Source organism: Ammospiza caudacuta, chromosome 5, assembly GCF_027887145.1.
Source record: "Ammospiza caudacuta isolate bAmmCau1 chromosome 5, bAmmCau1.pri, whole genome shotgun sequence".
NCBI lineage: Eukaryota > Metazoa > Chordata > Aves > Passeriformes > Passerellidae > Ammospiza > Ammospiza caudacuta.
In genome coordinates, this window is record NC_080597.1 from 3771174 (window position 1) to 3795064 (window position 23891).

At 42.5% G+C, this 23891-nt stretch overlaps 1 protein-coding gene across 3 annotated transcripts in view; it reads left to right on the forward strand.

The window, feature by feature from the left end:
* Positions 1 to 8954: 8954 nt before the first annotated feature.
* The window catches only part of EPS8 (epidermal growth factor receptor pathway substrate 8), a 124879-nt gene continuing 109942 nt past the window's right edge, over positions 8955 to 23891 (forward strand). For 2 of the 3 annotated variants that reach the window (XM_058806093.1, XM_058806095.1), the window contains exon 1: positions 8955 to 9330. The gene's annotated coding sequence lies outside the window, so the exon portion shown is untranslated. Of the gene's footprint in view, positions 9331 to 10188; positions 10265 to 23891 lie in introns of those variants that run through there. The other variant, XM_058806094.1, reaches the window with a different exon arrangement.

The window sequence follows — 23891 nt, forward strand, 5'->3', positions numbered from 1 at the left end:
AGAACAAACACACTTTGAACAATATTTCTGTGTTGGGCAACAAAATAATTTTATTCATACCCAGAGAATCATTCTATACTATGCAATTAATCCTTTATATTCCCTAAGAAGGCAGTGGCGCTCCCATAGATAGAAAAGCTGGAATGGATGCAATAATCAGTGAAACCCAAGTGCAGAAGAGTTTACATTGATATGAATCCTTTCATTTCCCCCAGATTTCTGTGATCGGATTTCTTACACTGCTGGGCTCTTTTTTAGGATTATATGTTTTATAAAATTGAACTACTGTATTATAGGTGCTAGAATAATAATGATAATACACTGCATAATCAATAATCACTGTATTATATATAAGTAAATGCAAAGATGAAAGTACACTGTTTTCTGTAGCAGAGTAAACAAGAATCAGGTCCATCCAATCTCAGCTTTGGCCATGAGTGGAGTTACTGCCCAGGGCAAGCTGTGTCTGGAGGAAGGAGCCCACAGCCTGAGCTGCAGAGGTTCAGGGCTGCCTGAAACAGGAAAGCTCCCTCCACTCATGCCCAGTGCCTGGCATGGCAGCAGCTAATGGGAGTTAACCCTGTTAAATAGAAAATTCACTCATAACAATATTTTCTTTAAAACTTCCCACTTTTTTGGTCAGTACCTCCTCAGGGGAGCTGCACATGGTTGAGTTGAAATGAAAATCCTTGAAATGAAAATCCTTGAAATCAAAATTCCTGAAATAAAAATTCTCTGTTAGGACAACCCGTGTCCCTGTTAGGACAACCCGATCTATTGTGTGTGTTCATTTGTGAGTAAATGGAGAGTGCTGACAACACTGAGGAACAGAACGTGTCTGTCTGTCTGTCCTTTAAAGAAATAAGCTCTCAAACTCTCTCTGTTTGTGCTTCCTGGGAGGAGCACGTTAAATGAAGCACACCAGAGAATTTTTCATTTACCACAAAGCTTTTGGACACCTCCACAACTGCTCTAGCATCTCCCTCACGAATGAGGGAAATTAATGGAAAGTCGCTCTCAGCACGCAGAGCCTGACACTGGGGGAGCATTGTCTCTGTGCTATAGTGATTTGATTGGGGCTGCTGTCACATGTTATATGTGTTATGTTCAACTCAGCACTGAAAAACAGCCTGTGCCATTTGCCCTGCTCTCACAGACAGGGAAGCTCAAACCATTGTTCCTGGTTTGTTTGCAGTTGTTGCAGTCTCTGTGCTGATAATTTAACAGCCTATAACTTAGACAGGGATAACAGGGATATATCTTTGAAATAATACAATGCAAAGGCACATGAAAGGATAATTAATTCTTGTTTCACAGTGCTGTGCACACCCTGAGTTATCCTTTGCCACAGCCATTTACTCTGTAAAGTTCAGTAGTAATTTTGCAGTATATATGGGCTTGCTCCATTGTCCCATAAATTAGAGATATCCTTCTGAACTTCAAAGGACTTTGGATTCAGTTTTAGCACACTTGTTATCTCGGGATCTCAGAGTGTTTTGTAATTATACCTAAATAAATCTTCACCGTGTCTCACTCTCATGTAAGTAACAATTCACTTCTCCAGAAGGAGGGTAGAATTTGGAGGCAGACAATCAGAGGAATGAAAAGCTGGCTGTAGTCCTCTCTGGTGGGTGTATGTGCTAAATCTCATTTGGTTTTGCTTTGCTTTTGCTCTCAGACTGAGGAGGAGGAGGAGGAGGAGGGATGTTTCAGACATCTGAAGTTCACTTTTCTCACCTCCATCAAAACAATAGTAATACACCCCCAAGCTTTAAGTGCAAGGAAAAATCAGTCACAAACCTGCAACATTTCCTTCAGATCCCAGAAGTCTGCAATTCCTGTGGGTTTACAAATCTTTGAAACACACTCCTGATAGATCAGGTAGGCTATCAATGCCTGCTGTGTACATTCCTGGCATGTATCCCTGTCTTGCAGTTGGAATCTGAAAGCCCTTCAGTCCTCCCAGGGAATTTTCCAGATTATCTATTCTGTTATTTCCAGTAACTGTTTGTTTGTTTATTTTACTTGGCGATTCCTTCTCTTCCTGCTTTTCTTACAGTCCAGAAATATCTGCATCATGAGTGGCTTCCCAGTGCTCAGTTTGTTCATTCTGGGGGTTCAATCATCGGTGTCATTCTACACGAGTTTCAGTCCTTCTCAGTTTTTCCTTTTGTCTCCATACAGCTGCACCAGCCACAAGCACCGCCTGATCGAGACCATTCAAGCCCCCTCTTTGAAATTCAACAGCAGTCCGGGTGCTCTTTGGAGGGGTGAATTCTGCTGGCTGACACCACTCCAAAGGAAGAAGAAATTCTTCTCCTGGCCAAGCACTTGCTTATAGTATTTACAGGCAGCCCTGACGAGGGGAGAGAACGATGCATCCGACTCCATCTTATCAGAAGCCTAATTAATTACTTTATTATACTATATTATTCTATATTCTATTACATTACATCTAAACTGAATCTGCCAAGCACTCAACTGCCTGAATCTCGTGACTGTCCCCTGACAGTTCTAACACACACGCACACACCTGGCCCTGACAGGCCAAGGAAACAAAACCCCATCACTCTGGGTAAACAATCTCCATATTGCAGTCTGCTTTGGCACAAACACAAGCACAGCAAATGAGCTAAGAATTGTTTTTCCTTTCTCTGAGGTTCAGAGAATGTGAAACGGAGAAATATTCTTGGGAAGATGTGCCTTGCATTTCTCTGTGAAGAGAAATATGGCTACACGTGCTTATGTAAAGAGGAAGGACTAACATTATTTTTGTCACAGTTTTGCCTGGTTTGGTAGGATACAGAGGCTTTTCTCAGCACAGAGCCCTGGCTGTGCTAGGCACTGGACACCTATATATGCCTGAGGACAAGTCCCAGCCTTGAGAAACTCCCCCTTATTAAAACTGAATCCACAGAAGGTGTGGGAAAATGTTTCTGTAAGAAAACAGGGTGACTATTATTGTGTGTAAGCTCAATTTCTTCCTTCAGCTCATTGAAAAGCACCCCTGGCAGGGGTCAGGAGGGGAGGGCAGCTCAGGTTTCTCCAGTTTTCCATGATTGGGAGCAGAGGCACTGATGGAGCAGGACACAGGAGATGCTCCATGGGACCCATTCTGCTGACGTGCCTGTCACCTGCAATGTGACATGGGGGCTTTTCCCCACCTGGTGCCCCTTCCCCTCATCACCCTGTTGTGTGTAGGGTCATGGAGGGAAGGAGAAGGGCTGGTGCTCCCTGGATTCACAGGGGAATGGAGGGGAGCTGAGCTCTCATGTGCACAGTGTGCCAGTGATGGGCACAGCGAGGGCAGGGGCTGTCTTGAAGAACACAAGATCTTTGATCTTGTGGGGGTCTTGATCTTGATCACACTTGATCTTTGTGGGTCAAATGGCCTCTTGCTGCCCCTAGACAGGACAAAAATTATTTGGGCCCATCACTGTGTCAGTGAGTGCGCTTACAAAGGAGTAGAGAAGGTTTTGGGACATCACACTCTAAAGGAAAGGAAGAACATGAAGGACTGATGGAGAGAGATTTATGTGCAAAATCTTGTTGTTGGAGAAGGAGGAACATACAAGCCAAGAAATTTTTTTTATCTAATTAAAATCTTAACATGTTAACTAATACACAACACGCAGTTAATTAGTTGTAGTACAGTGACAATACACAAATATTCACACTCCAAATTAACTAATTAATATAAAATAAGCTCTGCCTGGCTCGTTCACTGGGTGAATGGTTTATCACCCTGAAATCTTTAGAACCACTCTGTGCCTGTACTTCACTGGACTGCTCTGGAGGCCACTGCTGTCCTCCTGCATCATTAGAGCAGGGCTATAAATATGTCAGAATACACAGAGTCTCAGCCTGTTGCTGCTATCCGTGTAAAAATCACTATGCCATATGGCTGTAACATATGAGTCTGCCATGTGATTTTGCTCAGCTCTAGAATTAAGGGAAAATTAAGTTCAGCTAAACGGGCTGATGGTGGGATAGCCCTTAAAGCACAGTGCTCTCAAAGACCTCTCAATCATCCAACTCTGCTAAAAGGCAGTGACCTCCAGACAGGAGTTTTCCCAAGTACTTTTCCATTTCTGTTCAAAAAAGCAGAAGGTGCGCTGTGCTAGGCAACTTCTTGCCTCAAAATCTCTGAGTTGAACAAATAGTTGTGACCACCTCAGTATGAAACCCATCCCTGGCTGACTAATGATCACAACAACCATAGAGTTTAATCTCCCTTTTAATTATTGTTAGCTTGTAACAAGCTCGGGGAAGGCCCTTTTGATTTGGTAGCATGTGTGTTTCAAATGCTGATATTACCACAGGGATTGGGGTGCCTTAAGGCAAAATGAAGTCATGCAGGCGTAGACCTGCCACATCTGTCACAGACTGAAACAATTAGGAACTTGGGCATTACAGATTTTTATCTGAAAACTGGATGGAAATTAATCTATCTCATGGGTGCCTTCTGTAAGAAAGAAAAAGCTGGTTGAGTGTGATGGAGTTTGTGAGGTCTGTAGCAAGAACTATGTAACAAAAAAATTGATATTCTGAGGTCTGCGGCAAGAACTATGCAACCAAAAAATCGATATCAGCATTATAAATTAGCACCTTCAGCTAATGAAATAATTATTCAATCAGAATTAAGCAAGTGTATGCAAATGCAGGATTTCAGGTGACCAGCATATTTTCTAATCAGTTTGGACAGTTGAACAAGTCTCTTTTGTCTTTAAAAACAGGAACCAGGATGACTATTTGCAAAATAAAAGTTCAGCACAATGAACAATTAAAAAAAAAAGTTTACAAAGTAATTCTATTCAATCTAACAATTTTATTATAATATTTGATGTTTCTCAGAAGATTAACTTTGTCTTGTGAATGCCTCAAATCCTTGTCATTTGTTACAAGAAGAAAGACCCTCTGACATTTCTGCTAGGAAACATGAAATCTGTGAACCCCAAATCCAAATAAAAACGTCAGTGTATTTTTCATCAACACTTCATGATTAGTAAAGAAATGTATTGATATTAAATGCTTGACTCAAGAACTCTGAAGGCTTTGGGATGAGCCACATGGTTAAGACTGTTCTCCCTCCAACACAGAAGCAGAGTTCAAAACCCTAGAAGAGAAACTAAAAACTAGAAACTTCTATAAATTCTGGCAAAAGAAATTATTTTGTTTCTAGTAGTTATATATATATATATATATTTTGTGCCTGCCCTCTTTCTTTTCTTATGAATATGAAATACAAGGAAAAAGAAATATCTAAGGTTTAATACTCTAGCTCTCTGTCAATAAACATCCAATTGCAATAAAACACACCTGTCATGCTTCCCTGTACAAAGCAGAGCTTGGAGATAAAATGACTGATTGTCTATGTCTTGTTTCTTTTCTGTCTCTGTAAGATAGGAACATGGAAGCATCAAAATGTGTAAGAACATTTCAGTTTGCTTTGTAACCTGCAATTTATTTGCATGAATTCAATTAGAGTCTCATTCATCAAACACGGTGAAGCTCTTGAGAGGTGACAGATCAAACTCTGGCAATCACAAACGTGCTGAGCTTTGTCCAAATTATTGCAAAGGTTTCTTGCACCTCCAGTTTCTTTAAGCAGTCTTTGACTTTCAATCCAAGTGTCAGCCAACCAGCTCTCAGTGCAGAGATTAAGTAATGCACAAATTAAGGGTTTGGGGCTGATTCTAATACTTCTGAAATAAATGGCAGCACTCCCCATGGCTCCAGAGGGAGAAAGGTCCTCTGCTTTACTTCACTGGCTGATTGCAATCCTCCCAGGATGGTGCAGAGAGAACTGCCAGAGAATTCATAACATCACGGAGCCCTTGTCTTACTGCAAGGCTCTTTATCATCACACATTCAGCCTCAGCCCTAGTCATAAATTACATGGTTTGTAATTGATGCATTAGTAGTGGGAACAGCTGGATGGGAAGTTTTTAACTCATCAGAGGAGGCAGCTTCAGGCTGGAGAGTTTTGTGCTCAGGATGAAGAGTTGGTTCATTTATCTCAGTCAGCTCAGTCAAATAATCTCCCTCATGGCTGTAACAATAATTAGGAACAAGGAATAAAAATCTGTAAAGCCCTAGCAGCTAGACAAAGGGACAAATATGGAAGGTGTGCATTTACTGATGCAAACTCCAAATAACATTAAACAGAGAGCAGAACACCCAGGAGATGTAACTCCATGTTCCCTGACTTGGGAATGCAGGCACCGTAAGGATCATGAACAAAGAGCTGAGTGTTTTCTTTCTGTAACAACACCAAACTTTTCTGCTCTACAGAGTGGTCTCTCATCATAACTTGGGCAAAGTGACTCATGACAGCTCTTGGAGGCAGTTTTATCTGTCACAGTCACTGGGAGCCTCCATGGAGTTCCATGCCATGACAGACACCTCACTCTCACCTGATCCATTCCCTGCCATATCCCTGAGCTCTTCTCAAGAGTAATTTCTTACATGGAAATGAGACTTCTGGGAATTCTTTGGCTCTGTAGCTGGGATAGAGTGTATGAGTCAGCCAGGAGCGAGACATTTTCCCTCTGGTTCAGAACTGAGTCTGAAGTTCAGTTTCTGTGAGGATTTCAGACACACTGAGTTCCTCCTTCTTTTTCACGTTTGGATTGTGGGTAGCTCTCTGGTCTGCTTTGTTTGCCTGAATCAACCTTCCTTAGAAAGTAGATTCTGCAAGAAACTGCAAGTAGGGTCTGTAATGTCATATTAATCAACTAATCACAAACTTTTCAATAAAGGAATCAACTAATGAGGAGAGAAGAGGTCTTTAAATAATCCTTTTATATTCCTTTTTTTTCCCCCTTCTTCTGGGCAGGGGGATGAACCCAAACACATTAGAAAATTTATCCAAAGGTAATTTTTTGAGTAGCAGACCCCAGCTTCTTAGTTAATGTAGAAGTGTGTAGAATGTCCTAAACATGTTTAGACCTTACAAATTTTGAGGTCATTATGTTATTCATAGATAAATAGTAGATCTGAATTTAGAACAATTAATCACATTCCCTTAGTGTCTTCCATAAATGATCTAAATACACGTACACATGTATTTATGTGTGTACACATATATATGTGTACACACATATATACATGTACACATAAAGATATGTGTACATGTATATAAATGTACACATATATTTATGGCACAAAGAATGACATATTTAAGCAGAATACTTTAAAACCAGACCTACCCAAAAGAAACTCCCAACCAAACTGCAAATTACTTTGGGACTAGAAGAACCTCTATGGCTGCTCTTCAAATTGTCTTACCTGCATAGTTTTATAGATAGTAACATGTTTAGCCATGATGCAAAATATATAATGTAATTTTTAAGCAGCAAATAAATAATTTTTTTAAAGCAGAAAATAGATATTTTCTGTACTTGTAATTTTTTTTTTATAGCATAAAGAATGGAGTAACATGGACGAAAAGCCAGTCTCTTGTTTCTCTAGTTTGCTGTGGATTCTTCTGGGTTTATCTTGCATTTTTATGACCTAAATCAGGAACAATTCTGCCATTTCTCACTGAGCTGCATGTGCCTTAAAATCAATAGAAGACTCAGGCTTGCTTTGTATATTTTTTTCTTCTGAAAACCTTATGGATACAGCGGTGTCTGTTTCCAATGAGAGTGGAACCTCCAGCGTCCTGCAGGTTCCCAGCCCAGAAAATCAGGAGGAAATTCTTTGGTGTGTTTTGTCTTTTCCCCAAGCAGACAAACGTTGGTGAAATGCCTTCTTTGTCCCCTGTGTTACGATGTTCTGGCTTCCTCTCTGCAGCAATATTAATTTCATACTCATGTGAAATAATTCTATAAATGCCCATACCTACTGTACACATCTCAAAGAATAGTCATAGAATTTTTTCTTCTCCCATTTATCCTTCTGGTTTCCCCTCATTCTCGCATCCCACTTCCTTTCCTCTTTATGTTCTCTGTTCCTTTAAAATGTTTTCTTTCCAAGTGAAACCAAACAAAATTATCAGCCCACAATGGTCTTCTGCATTTGTGTTCTGTCCTTTGTTAAGGGGAATTGGAGCAGGGGGTGGGCTTGGGCTTCTATCCAGGATAAAGGGGGAAGAGAGGCACTGTGTATGGCTGCCAAGGACTGAAGCCGTCCCCAACCTTTTATTTAAGAGAATCTCTCGAATTTCTTTCTACCTCTCATGGGGTAAGAGCTTTTAAGAATCAATTACTGTTATTATTTACCTAGGGAGTATGTGTATGGCATCTGGCACAGTTTGGAAATGTCACTGTTCCTGTAAGTTTCATTCACAGGAATTGCCTAGGTAGCCTCTCCATAATCAGATTCTTTAAGATTTGAAGGTTTGTTGGGAACCAGCTAGGGAACCATATGGTATCTGCACATTTCAGTGCTCGTTTGGGTATTCAGAAGTGGATTTATTTCACTTTTTTTTTTTTTTTTTTTTTTTTGTACTTTCCTCTTTTTGTGGAGGACTTTCTGGACCAGAAAAACAGCAAAGGCAGAGCTGGTAGAAGATGCAGCACGACAAGGGACAAGGGACTCTGAGCCAGGAGGGGGAAGTTGGCTGAACTGCTTTTCTTTCTTTCTCACTCTCTCTCTCTCTTTTTTTTTTTTTTTTTTTTTTTTTTTCCTTTTAAGCGGGGTTAAGGTGAACTCCTAAGCAATTGTGGAGAGAGGCCCCACCTCTCCCAGCCTGATCTGCAGGCTCGGGTTACTCTCTCCTGCCTGGTTCTCAGGAGCCCACATAGAGCTTCTCGCCTGCTGCTGCTCCTGCCTTCAGCCCGAACCTGCCAAAATAACTCCCTCTGTAGAATTCAAACCTTAATTCAGGAAGATTTGCCGGCAAGCACCAGGTCAAGGATGGAGTAGCACCACTCGAGAAGAGATTCAGCAACCGGACCTGCTGCGAGCAGTAGCTGAGCAATATCGCCCTCCCCATTTCATATTTTTTTTTCAAAATCGGGAAAATCCGTGTGTTCCCTGGAGGAGCCGTCAGGGGCAGGACTCTGGCAGTGATGGCTCTGACTTCACCTGCTTCTGCAAATGAGTCACGGAGCGTTATAAAAAGCGAGGACCTGCCAAGTCTCATTTCTTGGAACTGAGTGGAAACTTCAGCAAGCAGCTGCTCTTTCCTTAGTTTATACTTTCCCCCTGCAGATTTCTTGGAGAGGGCCTGGAATCACAGAAACTTTGTAGCAGAAAGGACCTGTTGCTCCATTTTGATAACCGCGGCTCGGTGGAATTAGCTGTTTGGTCCAGATATGATTTTAATCTTCCTACGGGATCTTGGTGAAGCCTGGAAGGAGCCTCGGGAACGCAATTAAGCAGGTGTGTAATTCTTTCTGTATTGGCGATTGAATCCTATCATAAATCAGGAACAGACCTCAAATATCAGGAACAGAACCCCAAAACTCATATTAGCTCTCCTATACACTACACAGAGGTTCTTTTTCACATGTCTGATGCTGTCAAAAGATTTTTATGCTTTGTAGCTTTTCTCTGGAGTCACATAAGGCAAAAATTTATTTGAAAGAGAAATCAGAGAAAACAGATTCTCGCGGAACAGCCGGGTTTGAGGAGGGGAAGTGGCTCATTAGAGCAATCCCGGCTGTGCTAACAGTGTAGCCGAGAGGACTTTGGCTACCTGCGGCCGATCCGATAGGGACCATTCCCCTGCTCTGGGAGCCAGAGCCACGTGTAAATTGTCAGAGCGGGGCGGAACGCCGTGCCAGATGATAACAACATAAACAGCTGGGAGATTTCATCCGGCGTTTCGAGCGAAGACGGGGGAGGGGGGAGACTTTTGTTCTCGTAGCCCGCTCGTTCCAAAGGTGCTTTGGCTACACCTACTCTTTCGGGGAAGGGATGTTGCATTGGAGCTGTGGTACGTTCTGTGTGTAGCCTTGTATTTAATTTTTTAAAAAATTTTTTACGATGACTTTAAACTCCCACGGGGCGCTGCTCTGAGCACCTTTGCGTGGCGTGAGGCGCGCAGGGAGCGGGAGGAGGAGGAGGCGGCTCCGTGCGGCCGCTCCGCCGCTGCGGGAGCTCCGCGCTGCGCTCCGCGGGCCCGCCCCGGCCTCGGAGCTGGGGCTGGGGTTGGAGCCGGGGCCGGGGCGGGGCGGGTGCCCGGCAGAGGGAGCTCGGCTCCGCTCGGCTCCGCTGCCCGCCCCGGTCCCGCACTTTGTTGGCAGCGCGGAGCTCCCGCCCGCAGCCCCGCGGCCGCCGCCGCCCCCGGCCCGGCAGGAGCACTCGGGGCACGGTAAGGAAGGGGCTGGCGGGGAGGGCTGGGGTTTCCCCCTGGTGTCGAGCCCCCTTTGGGTCGTTCCGCGACCCCAAAGAAGCCGGCGGGGCAGCCGGAGCAGGGCGGATTGCGGGGCGCTGCCCCGGCCTGTCCCCGCTGCCCTGCGCTCGGACAGGGCGCTGAGAGTCCCCCCCGGGGATGGTGGTCGGTGCCGCAGCTTTTCCCAGCCTGGCTGTGCACCCGCGAAGCCCTCGGTGTGTGTGTGTGTGTATATGTGTGTAGGTGTGTGTGTTCTCTCCTGCTGCCGCTGCGGTGCCGCCACACCTGCCCGCACCGGGCTGGGCATCCCCGCCGGGGGCACCAGCCGTGCCCTCCTCCTCTTCCTCCTGCCTCACCTTCTCCCAGGTGACTCGGGTCTCAGTCCTCACTGGGGTATTCTTCCTTCCTCTCAGTCCTTACTGGGGTATTCCCGCCCCCCACTCTCAGTCCTTACTGGGGTATTTCCCCCCTCTCAGTCCTCCTTACTGGGGTATTTTCCCCCTCTCAGTCCTTACTGGGGTATTTTCCCCCTTTCAGTCCTTACATGGGTATTTTTCCCCGCGGTGGTTCAGCTGGTTTTTCCGTCTCGGTAGCGGGCGCGGAGCAGCTTTGGGTGGGATAATCCTGTTGAATGCCCTCGTTCGTTCGGTGCTCTCCCCTGCTGTCCCTCGTGTCCTCCCCGCTGTTCAGCCCTTTCGTTCTCTCCCGTAACTTTCCCTGTTGTCGTTGCTCCTTCTGCCCCTCTCATGGCCGTGACACGCACTCATTGCCAGCGTGCCAGTGACCTGGGCACACCTTGGAAACAGGGTAGGGGCATTTTGAGGAATAATTTAAGGTGCTCCTGACCCCCACCGTGATCTCAGTAGGGCTGCACTGTATCCACGAAGAGCGAGATGTTGTTGCAGCTTCCCCTAAAGCATAATTTCAAGCTTCCTAGCAGCAGGCAGTAGAAGAAAGGGTGGAACAGGTTTTTCTTAAGGATGTTGTTTGAGAAGCAATCCTTCCACTCAGAAATTGTGCTTTGCCTTGGCTGGTGAGTCTTGTACCCTCCAGAGTGGTGTGACCTTTGGTGGAGTCTGCTTTGTTTACTTGAGGTGAAGTGCTGAAGGTAAAAGTATTGCTCCTCTGCATTGTGTCTGCTGAAATATTAACCAAGTGATGGACCTCGCATGCCTTCCCAGCATAGATCATATTTTAATTACTCCTCTCCTTCATCATCAAAAATAAGTCCTCCTCCCTTCCGACTGACTGCCTTCCTTCTCGTTTGTGATTGTGCAATGTCTGTATGTCAGCTACAAAAGTTGCTTGCATGGGAGAACATCAAAATGACCATTTTTTGTTGTTAGCAACTGGAAATACTTAATCAGCACTGTGTGGCCGGTTTCCTTTCTCTGGAATACCCATGGAAACGCTGCAGCCCCTGCCCTGTGAGGAGGAGAAACCTCTCCAGGGCCAGGCTTGCAGTGACTTGGTGATTCCCTCTCAGGGAGTTTTGGGGTCTCTAGCTGCTCAGAGTGACTGAGATAAGTTAGAAAGTCTTTTCTCAGCTTGATGGTCGAAGAAGGAGTCAGAACTCTTCATTTCTCGGTCTCAAGGTTGTTTATTGCTTCTTATCTATAAAATTCTTTCTCCTGTCTTGCTGAGGTCTGCTCAGCAAGACAGAGGCATTCTCCCTGCCCCCAGGGCAGTGTTATCTTTTTATACCAAAAACTGTGTACAATATTTACAATTACTTTCTAATACTTATCACCTATGTTAGACAGTGAGCTTCTACTGTAATCTAAAAGTGCCAGCATCACAGCTGAAGATGGAGGCCAAGAAGAAGAAAGGCTGGACACACTTAGGTTCTTCTTTCTCTATCTTGCCTCTTGAACCCCCATTCTAAAAACTCTAAAAAAATTATTTTTCACTTTGTGATAAATCCACTATCATTCTACTTAAACTTTCGTGGCTCGTAATTCTTCATACAGGGTTGGTAATTGTTTTTCCCAAGGGCTGAATCAAAGGCACAGGGGTCTTGGGCTCTGTGCTAAGGTCTCTGAGGAGTTTCCTGGGTTCTGATAAGGAAGAGGGCGGTGGAGGTTGCAAAGAGCCAGCAGTGTTTCCAAGGTGTAAGGGAGACGCCCCATATCTGCTCCTGATTCACAGTTCACAGGGAGTGAGGCATTATTAGCTCTCAGGTAAGGAGATACTGTGCTCAAGGCTCCACACGAGCACGCTGTGGCTGTCCCTGCTTTTTCTGGAGAGCCAAAGGAAATGGAAATGGGTTTGGATTTGAGTTTTGGTTTTTGGATTTGAGTTGCCCAGCTGGCTTGTGCTGTCACGCACTCATGGAGGCTGTGGTGTTGAGTTATGCCTTCTCCCAGCTCTGAGTGCTGCTTTCTGAGTGATTCTGTGATTTTTGAAAGCAGACAAAAGCGTCCCATTAGATTTATTTGGAGGGAGCTAACACCCCAGGAGCAGCAACACCCAGCAATGATTAGGTGCTAGTTATATACAGCAGTAGTGGAGAGGGCAGGATTAATCTGGAGTTACTTCTGCTGTGAAATGCACAGATGGAAAAAGTACTGAAGTCTTCCACTTGATGACAACTACATTCTTGAAATAGAGTTGATTTTTTTCTGTCCATAGTCCAGCTGTAGATGGTGAATCAGTCACATTAACTACTGCATTTTTTCCCCTGTGGGTGACAGCTTATTAAAATCTAACATCTGAAGTCAAATAATTGAAGCCCCAAGGGTCAAAACAGATCAGATATATAAGAATTCTTCAGTTACTGTGGGGAGATGAGAGAAGACTTGAAGTCCCCATGACAAAGATTGCACCAACAAAGCACTTGCTAACTTTGGTTTCAGTGTCTACCACTTGTTGCTCTTACATTCCTGGTTACAGCTCCTGCATCTTTTCTCATACAGTGAATGACTGCTCAATGCAAAATATTTTTTCAAAGACAGATTTTGACTGCCAGGCAGAAAAAGAAAGCCCTTTGTGACTCCTCCAGACTCCCCTCTCTGCTCTGGGGATGGTGGCAAGAAAGAAAAGACATTTAACACCTTGGAGTTGTTGCTTACAGTGCAGTCTGATCCTTGTATCTCCATTTCAAGTATATTTTTTAATGCGAAAATTCAGTATATAAGAGGCTCATTTCTTGTATTCAGTGCTAGTTCTCCAGTTTTTCCATTACTAAATGCTACAGACCAGAAGAAACTAGAATTCCTGGTTTTGGGGAGGGGGTGTAACTGGTGCCATTTTATTTTAACTCTAGAGCTGGACTCTGATTCATCTGCCAGTTTATTCATCCAAAACAATGACATTCTGTCTTGTACAGCTTTATTTTCTGATTTAACCTAGGATTTTCATTTTTCTGCCCCGAATTCCAAGTTAGATGATGAACTTTTGTTTTGCCATGAACTTCAGCTGCTAGTGCAGTCCTGAATGACCATTTCTCCCTGCTGTGCCCGTAGAGAAATTTAGGCATAAAGTCATTGGAAGTTTCACCTAGATCAGTCACGCTGGTTTGGGTGTGTGTAGAAAACATTTGCAAAGCTGTTTATAAAACAGTGCTCTGAAGGGGATTGTTAAGACAAGGTGTCTTTTACAGCTACTGACTCTGGGAGAGTCACAGCCTGCTTGGAAAGGACCATGATGGCGTGGGAAGAAACAACTCCACATCTGTTTTGTGAGGAAGGACTCTTTTCTTCTTTCTTTTTTTTTTTTATTCCCCTCCTAATTTTGTGTCATTGACACTGGGGGATGAGAAATGAATCACAAATGGAAATGTTGTTAGCATTAGCTTTTTAAGATCTGTTTCATTTTGAGCTGTGGCCGTGAGCCTGCAATCACTTAACACATGGCTTTGATTGTAACGTCACTTTTAGTAACATTTTAAAATGTTAGCCAAACCAGGGCCTTGAATTGCTACTAGTTGAACGCTTCCAGTCCTTTCTTCCCTTCCACTGTCTCGGTAATTAAAGTTAGGCATGCTGTGAATCTCCACAGGGTTAAGATCTGACATGGAAATAACAAATTACAAATTACTTTCTTTGCATTTATTACCTTTGTCTCTTGATGAATAGACTCCAGCAACCTTGAACAAACCAAGTTAGCAGATGTCTCTGGCCTCAAAGGTGCAGAGTTAGCGGTTTTTTTTCCATGAAGTTGTCCATTTCTGTGGGATTTTTCTGTTGTGTGGATTTCTGATGCATGACAGGCGTCTTCATTACTGTGGTGGTGTGACAGGGGATTCTACTTGCCTTTGTTCTCACTCCTGTTGTCACTTGGACCAACCATGGAAATTGTTAGCTTCTCTGTAAAGCTACAGAGGAAAAAAGAATACCAAAAGCACCAGTATAAACACAAAATTATTAAACCATTCTCCTGGAATACTGTGAAAACTTAGAGTGTTTCAACAGAATAATTAATAGAAATTAATGATTTTAAGAATGGTATCTGTTGAATGAAGATAGGTGTTATGGATATCCAGTAACTTAAAAAAAGTTTTCATACAGATAACGTGGTTGTTTGGGGTTTTTTGGTCTTTTTGTTGTTTTGTTTCATTATTGATTTTGTTTTGGGTTTTTTTGTTTGTTTTCTTTTCAAGAATGCGTTGGGTTTACACGAAAGAGAGGATTTGTCTTTTAATAATCCATAATCTCACAGTCCATGGATTTTCTGGATTTTATAGATTACCCCTGGAGATGGGGAACGCCTGATTCCTTTCCAGCTTTCCATGAGTGCAGGGGAGCTGCGTTCAGCTGGGTTGATGGTGAAACTGCCAGAGCTGGTTCTTGGGGCTGGAGTTTGCTGTAGCTGCCTCAGACTAAATGCACTACAGGTGTTTCTCTTATTATCTCTAGCTCAGCAATGTTTATGACTGGAAAATAAAGAAGTGACTCCTGGCGGATTTGTATTTATTGCTTTGATTTCTGCTTCTGCAGGTAAAAGCTTTTTTAAAGATTTGACCAAGTAGAAAATCAGGCGCTAGGATTGCTGCTTCTCCATCAGCTCTCCCTTCTCCTCGCCCTCCAGAAATTGTCTCAATTGCAAAGAGGAGCTGGAAGTGAGGTGTTAGCAGCACCTGCTTGCTATCCATTAGATAAACCCACACCCATTAGCGAATGATTTTTAACACCCCCTCCCCAAAACAGCTGCATCAAACTTGTTCTAAAACACATGAGAAATACCTGAGCTCACAGAAGTTCGTCTGCTCCTCAATACTTGCAGATACCTGGTGAGATACAAGATTATCCCAATTTTGTCAATGTTTTGCCTTTAGGTAGACTTTGATCTTGCTCTGTTTTGTTCCGTTAAGGGTCCTAGTGAATTGTCTTTCACCTGAAATGTGAACTTTGGTTAATGAGCACGTTCTTTCAGTCTGGGGTGGTTGAGAGCGCTCAATTCATCCCTCTGAATGCTCCTTTCATGAAAACTGAGGACTTTGCTCTCCCTTCTAATGTACTCTTCCTTCTTCCGAGGCCGCTCATCTTTTTATTTGTTTCCACAGTGTGTCTGAGGTGTAGTCTTCTCTATTTCCTGAGACAAAGATCTCTTTGTTTCCAGTGTAAAATATAATTTGAAGTAATTAGCCTGCAGAAAGCTTTTTGTTCCCTACTCCATAAGAGATTAGGAGGACACATGGTGTTTCTGGGTGCTAGGTATCTGGTTAATGCAGGGATTCTCTTAAGCATTCAATGCCTATGAGAATCCCAGTGTACCTCATAAAAATATTTCTGAATGAGCTGTTCTATTACTCAGAGCCTGTGAATGTGAGACCTTTGTAGAAGGAGTGAGACATTCGTCTTGTACATTGTCTTATGCACTCAGATACATGGAGAACTCAATGATCTGGCAAGGATAATGCAAGGAAATTGAGTTACATCGGGAGGAGTTTGTGTTATCATGTGGCAATAAAATTTAGCTTGATGATCTCCTGTGCCATTTAAAAAATGGCGTGGAAAAGTCAACTATTTATTCTTGTGCCTCTAAAGTAATTTTCAGCTTTGCACAACATGTCTTGAGAAGGCAATGAGCGCATTGTACTGCCTTCAGCTGGAGATAAAAATATACATCTGTGTTTCACATTCAGAACAGGCTGCATATGAAATACATGTGTTTTCTTCTTCCCCTTCAATCTCATCTCAGACTCGCTTTTCCCAAAGTGGAATTATTTATTCTCTGCTCCACTTCCAGCATTATTTATTGCTTTGCAATTCTTCCTGTGCTCTTGCAGCCCTCAGTGTAATGTTTCAACTTTCTGTTTCCTTCTCTTCCTGTGCTCAGGGATAAAGCCTTGTCCAGGGCAGAGGGCTGGGAGCTGGAGGATGGGATCTGTTTCTGTTTTAGCAGCAAACTTCGTTAAGGCCCATAAATCCGGGCTAACTGGTAATTAGCCTCTCTGTGCTATCTCACACAGAGAGGGCAGGACATTGTGGGGAATCTGGACTTTGTACCTTGGTGTCTCTTAGGTAAGTCACCCCAGGGTGACAAATGTCCTGGCCCTGCCAAGAAACAGGCACAGCTTCTCCATTGCAGTCACAGTGTCCCTTCCTCTGAGGTTCTCCTTCCCTCTCTGCTTGCCTCAGCCACGTTTCTCCACCATCTTCCATATCCTACTGTTGGGTCTTGATATAACTTTAACTCTCCTGTTCTTTATTTTTTTTCCTCTTCTATTTCTTTATTTAACCCCTATTTTCCCTTTTTGTTTTACATCACTCTTTAATTGCACGTGTTCAGCTTCATGACACTTCCTGCAGTAAAGCTTTTTCATACTCAAACCCCAACGCTTTCTCTCCTTTTGTGTCCTTTATTCCAAAGTCTTCTCTAAAGCATTTCAGATCCATGTTCTCGGTGGGAAATGTGGTGTGTGAAATTGTAGGGATAGTCAAGTCTTTGTGGCTTAAGTCATGCCTTCCCTACAATGTGTGTGCTTTGTCAAGGCAGTAATTTTAAGCTCTCATCACGCAGTTCTACAACTCCAGACCTTGCAGGGAGGCGTTGGAGTGTGTGTAGGCATTTGTTTTCCCTGTGTGAGTGAGGTGTCTAATACACATCCAGAAAGTCTCTTCAGTAAAGAGTCTTACTGAATATGACATTAAGACGTTCTCAGAAGTGCCTCGGATGTGTGGTGGAACGAGTTCTACTTCAAATTTTACAGGTTTTTTCACTTTTTATATGAATGTTGTCATGCAAGTGGCTTAGGACAGCTGGCAGCAGGGAGCTGTGTCTTCCCAGGGACAGCACTGATTATTTTTTTTTGGAGGAGGTGGATGCTTAGAGCATGAGAGTTTATGTCCCAGTGGGTTCTTTGAGTATTTTAAGCCGTCCTTTTATAACTCTGAAAGTTATTGTCCAGACATCTCCATTCCCTTTTTTTAAAATAATCTAAAAATCTCAATTTTGGAACAGCTGTTTTGTCTCTGTCTCAGTTTTCCTATTTATAAACAAAGAACATATCTGACTCTCAGGAGTTTTGTGAGGCTTAATTAACAAATATTTATACAGGCTTTTGAAGATATAAAGCAGCATATAAATGCTAAGTAGTGTTATTACTACCACCAGCTGCTTTGTTGTAATTGAAGTAATAAAAGTTTCAGTGCCAGTGGTTGTGTTGCTGTTGCCTAAATAGAGTTTTTGTGAACTCAGGAGACACTGAGGATGGGGAGAAGGTGATGGTGTGCACCATACTGAAATACAGTGTGTGGCACAGCTCTGAAACCTTTGGAGGACTTAAATTAAATAATTTTAATAAAGAAGTAAAAGTCCATAACTGGAAAAAATAAACCCTATTCTGCAGTATGTTTAGAGGTCCCAGGACTAACTGGGGGGTATCTGTGCTGTGCAGTGTGTCCCTGGTTAGCAATGAGCTGGCAGCATTTGCATTTATGACTCTGGCATATAAAAGAAGGGATCTTTTAGAGATGATTGATAATGGGTAGTATAGGAAAAGTAACATGGTATAAATCACAATTAGTCTTTGCAATTTATTATTTTTTGAGGTCTACTTTTGTAAAACATCCATGACTTAAAGCTGAGTTATTTTTATTAATGTTCTTGTGCTTATCTCACATAACCAGCTTGTTAAAAGCGGATATGAACGCTTTTTAAGCCTCTGGCTTATAAATTGTGAGAAAGAGAAAGGAAGATTGATTCCAACAGGCTTGAAGGTAGATTCATTTCTCTTCTAGTTAGCAAAATGAGAGAGGGGGAAGAATTAAACTGTAGACTTAGTGAGCCAATTAGTTTCAGCCAGGTTGGAAATCATTAGATTTAGCTCCAATGTACAATTTAATTGTAAAAGTCTAACTTAAGAGAAAATTAATTCAGGGGAATTCTGTTTTGGTAAATTGATGATAATATCTCTAAGTTATTTCTGCCTGAAGTAACAAGAGTGTGGAAAAAATAAAGTAATAACAAAGGAGCAGTGAGGGGGAACAATTATTTTGCAAACATCTCCTGAGGTTCAGAGGGGGTTACTTGGTTGCATTAAAAGAAGAATATTGTGCTGCCTGAATATTGGAGAGGATTGATAAAAACTGTGGCTTGAAGAAAGTGTCTGTTCTTTATTCTGTAAACATTTGAGATAAGATGGAAAAGTTTGGAAGAATGCAACATCTTTTGCAAGTTCTCTCTGCATTCTTAATTGTTTGTTATGAGGTCTTGGTTTGAACACTGGCAGGTATTTCTGGTGGGGCTTAGGGGGTTCTAATTTGTTAAGTTGGGCTGTCAAACTACCAATAGCAAGTAATCTGTCTCTAATAATATTTTAATATTTAGTAAAATGCTGGTTTTACTTGTAAGGAATGTTCCCTAGCAGCTTCTGGATCAGTTCTACCTATGAAGACCTGAGTTATTTAATGTGTTAGAGGGATCACACAAATGTGGATCATGGGTGTCATGATTTCATAGTGGCTGTCCTGCAAGGACCTTGAAAACAGAGAGGATGCAAAGCAGGGACCTTACTCAGTCCTTTATTATTATAGGTAAGCAAATTTTCAGACAACTTTGAACATTATTAAGCACTGAGAAGAAAAGTCCCAAGCCCTACTTTTTTTTTTTTCCTCCAGTTTTAGGCAAATCTTACTTTAAAAACTACCATAAAAATGTACAACCACAAAGCTGTTCTGCACAGAAATAGAAGCACGTTAAACACACAGAGGCAGACAATATAGCCCTGAGGCACATATGGAGACAACCAAAATGCTGAATGCTAGGTTCAGAAAAGGTTACTGCTCAAAATATTTTCAGTAGCCAAGTGGAAGACAATTCATAGCATTGTATTAGAACTGTTCTTTCTTTGTGAGAGACTGGTGACACCTCATTGTGTGTGAAAGTCTGGGGATTTTTGACAGCTGTGGGAAAAAGCAACTATTTTATGCTCCCTGTATACAGAGGTAGAACAATTAGATAGGAATTTGTTTTTCTGTTACCCCAGACTGTAACACAGAGTATGATAACTGTCTTTTGAAGTACAAAAAAATCTGCCTCGGGGGCTATAATTTTAAAGCATCATATGAAATGCTGATTTAATAAGGTCTGCTCCCTGCACATTTTAAGTGCAAGGAAATGTGTGTGTTGAGACCTTGCTAATCCTTCATTTGCACAAAGTCTTTGGCTTGTTCCCTAACTGTCAAGGAATTAATGGTGTGCTTCCACAAGATCCTGCATTACTGGCCTGTAATTATTTTCATAAGAGATCCTGCACTGCATTTGGTGGTGCTTTATGAATTATCATAATAAATAGAATGAAATCGCTGTTGTCAAAACTTGTGAGCAAAGTAATCTGATTCCCATTGTTGCTGTACCCAGTGGCTCGTGGGATTAAGTGATACCCAGTGGACTTCCAGGCACTTCACATGCAGGTTGGTGAGAGGTTTGCTGAGCTGGGTTGTAGGTGACAAGGAACAATTCCACTGAGCCAGAAACAGTCTCTCCAGTTACATGGGACACGGTGGTTTTTGTGTCTCCTGGCTGAGGATGGATGTCCTTGCTGCTGTGGTGTTGCCCAAACCTGAGTAAGGTTCTGCACTACAGACACATCCTGCATTTGCATTGTTTTATGGAAATCTGCACCTAGCTAAAGCAGGCAGTGCAGAAGGTAGCATATATCACCTGCTTTTCAGGTGGAGAGAGTCAGCAGTATTCAATTTTGGAGTATCTGCCTAGGATTTTCCCTTTTGGTTTATTACAAATCCTTGTACAGTTTTAGTTCCTCCAGACGTTAGCCAATGACTGGAGGCTTGTTCTACCATGCACTCAGTTTCAGGAGAATGTTATTATTTAAACATTGTGTCTATTTTTAAGTCAGATAATCTATAAAACCTGTTGAAAACCACAAGAGATCATTACATCATCTAGTTTGACCTCTAGAGTGCACGAAGGAGGAGGGCTTCTGCCCTTCTATTTCTGCTAGAAAAATATTAATCAAGTTTCCTTGGCTTTCCTCTTGGAGGAAAATAGACACAGTAATTTAAACTACCTGCCCCTGGCAAACAGTGGCATTTTTCACTAAGTACATTGGTGAATTTTTAGTGGTTCTTTGGGTGTGAATAATGTAATCATGTGAATGCCAGAACGTGGTGCAACCCTCTGGATGCTGTTGTTTATATTTATATATATATATATATATATATATATATAAATTTTTATATATATACTTTGTGTATATGTATATATACTTTGTGCATGTATATATATATATGTATAGTTTTTTGTATATATATATATATATATATACACACACACTTTGTATCTATATATAGCTAGATATATCTATATATATATATATCTACTTTGGCAAGTTGCAGATGCAATCCAGGTTTCTTCCTCTAGATACACACACATTTTCCCCAAAAGCTTCACAGGCTAAAAGCAGGTGATGCTGGAGTCTCTACCTCTATCGTTCATGCTTCACTGGATAAATTGTGTAAACTCACATCACTTTCTGAGCCACTGTGTGCTTGTCTGTGTAATCACTTTTTGCTCACATGGCAGACTGAGGTACTTGTTTGCACAACAGTTTTTAGGAGTTTAAGGCCATGTTAGCCTGTGTGGGGAGTGCTGGGGATGTTCTTGTATAGGTTCACTTTGATTTTTGAGAGATTTGTGGCCTTCCTGCCTCCTAGAGCATGGCACTGGTGTTGTACAGACTCTGGGATGCCCAGATGTGTGCTCTGCTAGTATTTACAGTAATGCCAGTCATGCCTCAGGTTTAGCTTTTCTATTTTTCAGATTCTGTGCTGCTTTAGTGTGTGGGTCTGAGCTTCATATCAGGGCATGGCGAGCTCTGTGCACAGAGCAGGGAGACAAAACAATTCCTGCTCCAGCTGGGCACCAAGGACAAATGACCCAAATCACAGCCCAGGAGCACAAACCCCGTGGGCTGGAGAGAGAAAAACAAGCAGGGTGGGACTGCCTGGGCTGAAGCTGGAATGGGACAATGAACTGCAAGGTGCAAATGGAGCAGAACTGATCCCAGGGACAGAGCCCGTGCCCGGCCGTGCATTTTGGGGCCATTTTGGTTCATCTTGGGTGCAGCCCTGGCTGGGCTCTGGTGCTGCCCAAGGTGCATCCATGGAGGAGATCCTTTGGATAAATCCCTGCTTTGTTCTTTAACTCCATCCAGCCTCTGTTCTAGCTCAGCCATCTCAAGGCATCACCAGCAGCAACATTTTTTCAATATTGTCACGTCTTCCTCATGGCTTCTATCAAACAAGATTTACAGATGTCGCTACAGGCAATTTACTAAATGGAGTCCAAAAATTGGGTTTCTGTGGGAATATGTCACAAGCAATGTGAGTCCTCCTTGGTTTTAAAACCTTCCTTGTAGAGCTTTAGTGCAGTGACTTCTTTAGGATGTAAAGAAAAAATGTGGCAATTTTACAGATGACCTTGCTCTTTATGCTCTCCCTGCGTGGGACTCTTGCTTCCAGTAATGAGGAAATGTTCTGAGGCAGTGTTCTTGCCACGGTGACATAAAACTACAGAGCCTTCCAGTTATTCCCCTGTTCTTGCCCTGTAACAGACACATGCCTGCAGGGACGAGCTGACCTTAGAAATGATGCATATCTGGAGCTTGGGGTCATTTCTGTCCTACAGATTTTTTTTTGTTTTAATAGGCATTGGGATGGTGATACTGCACTCACTGATTAGAAACCATATATGATTAGTATTCTTGATCCAAGTGTGCACTCTCCATTCTGGACACACAATCCCCCTAGACATACACTCAGTTGTTGCTCTGACAGAAAGAAAAAAAAGCAGGAAAAAAGCCCCAAAATTGCCTAAAATTTACCTTTATGAGTTTGAAGGTGTTTTTCAGCCCTGGGCTAAAGATTGGTACTGATGTTCATGAGTTGTTCAGCTGTGTGGGAGAGGGTTTCTGCAGCATCAGAACCTTGATCTCTAAGTGCTTGTTTGTTCCACTGATATTAATAGAACAAATTGTCTGCCTGTTTAATGATTTTGAGGTTGAGGCTCAAAAATCTCAAAAAAACAACAACCCACGACTAAAAAACAAAGCAAACCCCAAGATAATTTGTGTGCTTGTTTTGTTAAAGGAAACTTAGATCATTTGGAAACAATTTAAAAGAATTTGTCGCCATTCTTGTTATTTTTTTGCTGTCCTCATCTTATTGTGAGACACATCTTTTATTTGAAGTGTGTGCTATTTTAAACAGGCATTATGTTTTCATGAAAACTCGGCTGGGCAATGTCTAAATCCAGACATAAAAGCAAATAAACTAAGAAAATCCTCTGTTTATTTGAGATGAGAGGACTTTTTTAAGAAATGGAGAGAGAAGGGATCTAAACCAACTTCGTGTTCTCTTTTGTCTCTCTTTATGTTCCTTAATGTTCTTCTGCAGTCCTCAGGAATTACATTATCTCATTGGTATGTCACTGGGGTAGTACTACAAAGAAATCTCAAAATGCTACTGTCTTAGGAGTGTACAGTGAGGAGAGGCAGAAAGTGCTGCATTGCACTCTTTGATCTAGGCTGATTCTGATTTTACTCTGAATTCTCAATTGATGTGAGTGTTTAATGATGGATAACATCTTTTGGATGCTCCCTGCACCTCAGTGAGGTAAACCTGAGGGTTTACATCTTTTGGGGCTGTTAATTTTACACACAGCTGAGATCTCTTGTGTGCAGGGTTGGCTATTTGGGATTTCTAATTAATTACATTTGACAGCTCATGCTCAGTTGTACTACTTGGTGTTTCCTCAGACAAAGCTGAGCAAGCTTTCTGTAAACTTTCCCCAGCTCCTTTCTAGTGAAATCTGTCACAATTTCCTGTCACTTGCAGGGCTGTGGAAGGGGCTGTCACACAAGTGAGTACTGGAATTGTGGAGGTGGGTGTAGCAGCAGTGCCAAGTTAGATGGAGATGTAAAAGTGGGGGCTGTGGACTGGGAAACGAGCAGGATGGTGTTGTGGGGGGCTCACTGCATCTCCAATAAAATCTTCAGGATCTGACTGTTGGGAGCTAGGAGAGCTTCCAGGGTTCCTGGCCAGGAGGCTCTTTGCTTTGTTTTCAATTTCATTTCATGGGAAATGAAATTAGCATCTCTAATTTCTTCCTTGTGACCCCTGTGGTTTTTGTAGCATCCACT